The sequence below is a fragment of the Salvelinus fontinalis genome, unplaced genomic scaffold, assembly GCF_029448725.1.
Source record: "Salvelinus fontinalis isolate EN_2023a unplaced genomic scaffold, ASM2944872v1 scaffold_0617, whole genome shotgun sequence".
In the NCBI taxonomy this organism is placed as follows: Eukaryota; Metazoa; Chordata; class Actinopteri; order Salmoniformes; family Salmonidae; genus Salvelinus; species Salvelinus fontinalis.
In genome coordinates, this window is record NW_026600826.1 from 101,378 (window position 1) to 106,873 (window position 5,496).

At 45.2% G+C, this 5,496-nt stretch overlaps 1 long non-coding RNA gene across 1 annotated transcript; it reads left to right on the forward strand.

Annotated features, from left to right (window-relative positions):
* Window positions 1-1,186: 1,186 nt before the first annotated feature.
* LOC129846754 (uncharacterized) lies at window positions 1,187-4,818 on the forward strand. Its single transcript, XR_008758288.1, has 3 exons — window positions 1,187-1,243; window positions 3,480-3,509; window positions 3,741-4,818. It is a non-coding gene; the product is annotated as an uncharacterized LOC129846754 (long non-coding RNA).
* The last annotated feature ends 678 nt before the right edge of the window (window positions 4,819-5,496 follow it).

Below are 5,496 nucleotides of genomic sequence, written 5' to 3' on the forward strand. Positions count from 1 at the left end.
AACTCAACTCTCTCCCCGACCCCCACCAGTCAAGTACATAACTCAACTCTCTCCCTGACCCCCACCAGTCTAGTATATAACTCAACTTTCTCCCTGACCCCCACCAGTCTAGTACATAACTCAACTCTCTCCCTGACCCCCACCAGTCTAGTACATAACTCAACTCTCTCCCTGACCCCCACCAGTCTAGTACATAACTCAACTCTCTCCCTGACCCCCACCAGTCTAGTACATAACTCAACTCTCTCCCTGACCCACACCAGTCTAGTACATAACTCAACTCTCTCCCCGGCCCCCACCAGTCTAGTACATAACTCAACTCTCTCTCTGAACCCCACCAGTCTAGTACATAACTCAACTCTCTCCCCGGCCCTCACCAGTCTAGTACATAACTCAACTCTCTCTCTGAACCCCACCAGTCTAGTACATAACTCAACTCTCTCCCCCGACCCCCACCAGTCTAGTACATAACTCAACTCTCTCCATGACCCCCACCAGTCTATGAATACTGTCCTACTGTGATTTTTTATTTTTTTTACCTGGATTTTAGATTTTCTTTTTTGAAAAATCATGTTTGATTGATATAAGAAAGAAAAACTCATATTATTCTTATATTATTCTACATGTTTTTAACCTCTTATTTTGGGCACTAAACTATCTCCATATATTCTTCCATTAATGTGTTAAACTGGTACCAGGAGACCTTCAGACGAGTCTTGTAAAGCTTGTGGGCGTCCAAGATCAAACCAACCTGTACGTGTTCCTGAGAGACTCACCTTTCCATAGTGGGGTCATGTTAGTGTGTCCTAGATCAATACAACCTGTATGTGTTCCTGAGAGACTCACCTTTCCATAGTGGGGTCATGTTAGTGTGTCCTAGATCAAACCAACCTGTACGTGTTCCTGAGAGACTCACCTTTCCATAGTGGGGTCATGTTAGTGTGTCCTAGATCAAACCAACCTGTATGTGTTCCTGAGAGACTCACCTTTCCATAGTGGGGTCATGTTAGTGTGTCCTAGATCAAACCAACCTGTACGTGTTCCTGAGAGACTCACCTTTCCATAGTGGGGTCATGTTAGTGTGTCCTAGATCAAACCAACCTGTACGTGTTCCTGAGAGACTCACCTTTCCATAGTGGGGTCATGTTAGTGTGTCCTAGATCAATACAACCTGTATGTGTTCCTGAGAGACTCACCTTTCCATAGTGGGGTCATGTTAGTGTGTCCTAGATCAATACAACCTGTATTTGTTCCTGAGAGACTCACCTTTCCATAGTGGGGTCATGTTAGTGTGTCCTAGATCAAACCAACCTGTATGTGTTCCTGAGAGACTCACCTTTCCATAGTGGGGTCATGTTAGTGTGTCCTAGATCAAACCAACCTGTACGTGTTCCTGAGAGACTCACCTTTCCATAGTGGGGTCATGTTAGTGTGTCCTAGATCAAACCAACCTGTACGTGTTCCTGAGAGAAGTGGAGAGGGGGATAAGAGGAGTGGGGGTGAGAAGTGGAGCAGGCGACGGGGAGGAGGGGGAGGGGGTAGGGGAGTAGAGGGCGGAGAGGGGAGAATAGTAGAGGAGATTGGGGACAAGATGAGGGTAGAGAGGAGAGGGGGAGAAGAGAAGAAGAGGTGAAGAGAGAGAAGAGGGGGGGAGAAGAAGAGAAGAGGAGAGGGGAGAAGAGGAGAGGGTGGGAGAGAGGGAGAGAGGAAAGGAAGAGGAGAGGGTGAGAAGATGTGAAGAGAGAGGAGAGGGAGGGAGAAGGGGAGAGGGAGAGGGAAGAGAGGAGAGGGGAGGGGGGAAGAGAGTAGAGGAGTGGAGTGCAGATGGGAGTAGAGGGGAAACGAGAGGGGAGAGGAGAGCAGGGATAAGAGGAGAAGGGGGAGCCGAGGAGAGGAGAGGGTGAGACGGGGAGAAGAGGAGATGAGAAGGGGAGAAGTGAAGAGGGGGGGATAAGATGAGAAGGGGGAGGAGAGGGGGGAGAGGGGAGAGAAGAGGAGGATGTGAGAAGGGGAGAGGAGGTACTGTTTGTCTCCGTTCCACTCAGAGGACTCTACTTTCTGTTATCAAGTGGGTGTTTCCACCATATTTAGTATAGCAGTCATTTCAGTGAAGGGAAGTGAACAAGTGAACTTTAGGAGAAAGGAGAGATAATTTGGACAATGCTTCTTTCTAGTCTACAGTCCTGCGTCTGTGTCACCAGATTACCACCTAGTGGCCACAAGAGGAACTGTCCTGTCAGTGTGTTTTTACTGTTGGCTCAAAACAACACATGACCTGCATACATGATATGATTCATGTGTGAGTACTAAAAGCATGTGAATATAGTATATTAAAGTATATTTGTTATATATGTTTAATGTTTCATCACATTGTTTACTGTAGCGTTAAGAACCATGATAAACAACCCCAAACCATTATTCCTCCTCCACCAAACTTTACAGTTGACAATATGCATTGGGGCAGGTAGAGTTCTCCTGGCATCCGCCAAACCCAGATTTGTCCATCATATTGCCAGATGGTGAAGCGTCATTCATCACTCCAGAGAACGTGTTTCCACTGCTCCAGAGTCCAATGTCGGAGATCTTTACACATCTCAAGCCGGCATTTCCCATGGTGATCTTAGGCTTGTGTGTGGCTGCCATGGAAACCCATTTCATGAAGCTCCAGACGAACAGTTCTTGTGCTGACGTTGCTTCCAGAGGAAGTTTGGAACTCGTTAGTGAGTGTTGCAACCGAGGACAGACGATTTTGTACGGTTTCAGCACTCACGGTCCCGTTCTTCGAGGCTAAGCCACTGCTGCTCCTAGATGTTTCCACTTCACAATAACAGCACTTACAGTTGACTGGGACAGCTCTAGCAGGGCAGAAATTTGACCATTTGAAAGGTAGCATCCTATGACGTTGCCATGTTGAAAGTCACTGAGCTCTTCATTAAGGCCATTCTACTGCCAATGTTTGTCTATGGAGATTGCATGGCTAAGTGCTTGATTTAATACATCTGTCAGGAAGGGGTGTGGCTGAAATAGAATCCACTGATTTGAAGGGGTGTCCACATACTTTTGTATATATAGTGTATGTACACATGGGTGTTGTTGCACAATACCAACAATAAGCCTGTCTTCCCATCACATCATGAAAGGTCATGTTGATGTTCATTTAACCTCTGTCTCTCTCTTCCTCTGACTCCTCCCTTTCTCCTCTGTCTCTCTCTTCCTCTGACTCCTCCCTTTCTCCTCTGTCTCTCTCTTCCTCTGACTCCTCCCTTTCTCCTCTGTCTCTCTCTTCCTCTAACTCCTCCCTTTCTCCTCTGTCTCTCTCTTCCTCTGACTCCTCCCTTTCTCCTCTGTCTCTCTCTTCCTCTGACTCCTCCCTTTCTCCTCTGTCTCTCTCTTCCTCTGACTCCTCCCTTTCTCCTCTTCCTCTCTATCTCTCTGTCTCTTCCTCTCTCTTTCTCCTCTGTCTCTCTCTTTCTCCTCAGATCTCCAGGCTCAAAGCGTCAGTCCACCAGGTAGGTAGAGTATGAATCTACAGTGATTATAGCAGTTCAATATTAGTCAACTTTATTATCCCACATGGAGAAATTCATGTGTCCATACAAACCATTCTAAAACCCAATAACAAGTAGTGTTTTATGGAACTACTAATACTTGTCAACCACAAAGCATTACTGCTGTTAGAATAACAGAATCACTGTCATCATCTGTCCTCACCACTGTGTTTTCCTCTCTGCTGTTTACAGCTGAACTCTCAGTCAGACTGGTGAATGGGACCACTTCCTGTTCTGGGACAGTGGAAGTCTTCTACAGAGGAGAGTGGACAGTTCTATGTACTAGGTGGTGGAGCATGAGAGAGACTAAGGTTGTGTGTAGAGAGCTGGACTGTGGGAATCCTGTAGCTGCATCTAGAGGACCTCTGATTGAAGATGGAAGAATAGGAGTCAGAATATATAGTAGCAGATGCAGGGGAGATGAGTCTTCTATTAGACAGTGTGACATCATAGAATTAAGACCTGATGTCTGTATTGCTGAATATTATCGTCATGTGATCTGTTCAGGTAAGAGACTGGTCATATTGAGAGATTTATTTGTACATTATACATTATTACCATGTATCATGTTTTATGTGTTTTTATTTTATTTAAAGAGAGGGAGAGATGTCAGATGTATTTAAACATTATATTTGTGTTTGTCATATTGGTTTATGGGAGATGTTCATGGGCAGATCATTGTAGTTCAGATGGTACTGAAGTGAAGCTGCCTGATGGATGTCCAGCTGTTTATTTTCTATAAAGTGAAGTGAACTTATTCCTGTCTCCTGCCTGCATTATTCCCAACCCGATCCTGAGTGACTAAGAACCCATTTCTACCTCTTACAGTATCAAACATAGCAAACTACAATCTTTTATCCAACATATTTGTGTTTAGTCCTTGACAGTGTCATCAACAAAACTGATTGAATGTTGTGGTGTAAATTCTCTTCAGTAATGAGGAGAGACCAGCAAATCACCAATCAGGATATAACTTTGTTCAGAGCTTATAACATTGATTCATTACTGCATTAATGAAGCTTGTCGACGACCCACCAGGTGATTCGTTAAGAAGCCCTACGAGTGGATTTAAACGGCTCAGTCGTGAAGTGGTAGACAACACAAGCTCACAGAACGGACCACCGAGTGTTGAACCACGTAGAGCGTAAAAATAATCCTCTGTTGTAAAACTCACTGCTGAGTTCCACATACTTTTGTCCATGTATTATATCTCCTTCCTGGACTCACAGTGATCTGCTCAGGAAATATCAACATATTATAATTATATTCAACTGATTTCCTTCATTCAAAAAACTTCCTCTGCACCTCTCATGATGACTGTTTAGCTTATCAGTCTGCTTTGCAAAACAGATCACTCAGTCAAGTAGTAATCAAATGCAACTTAAATATCCCAGAATGCTTTTGTATGTGAGTGTTAGCTCAGTGAACGTCTCTACTCACTACCACTGTCACATGTCATGTTATTGTCACATCTAAATGAGGAAAGTAGTTGAGGAGCTACGTTTTCTTTTTGTCTCCTCTTGTTCCAGATGTCCTGCTTAAGCCTGATATCAACATATGTTGTCTCAGTGACTGTAGGCCCACTACTCATGTTGCCCTGTGAGGGAGGGTGGCTAGCACTGTTACATGCTGATGTTATTGTCATATCTATAGGAAACTAGTTGAAGAGGTTTTTCTTCTTCTCTTTTATTGTTACAGATCTCCTGGTCCAGCCTGATATCTCCCTGACTGACTCAATGGGAGGGGTCTCCAGGGGCCACCAGGGGCCCGAGATGTTCAGGGGCTACAGCTTCACCATCACTTGCTCCACTCAGCCACAGTATCCAGGAGGCTCCTTCCTCCTCACGTTCACCGGCTCCAACAGAACCCAGACCCAGCCAGCTGTCAATCACTCTGCTGCCTTCCTCTTCCCTGCTGCAGATGACTCCCACCAAGGGACCTACAGCTG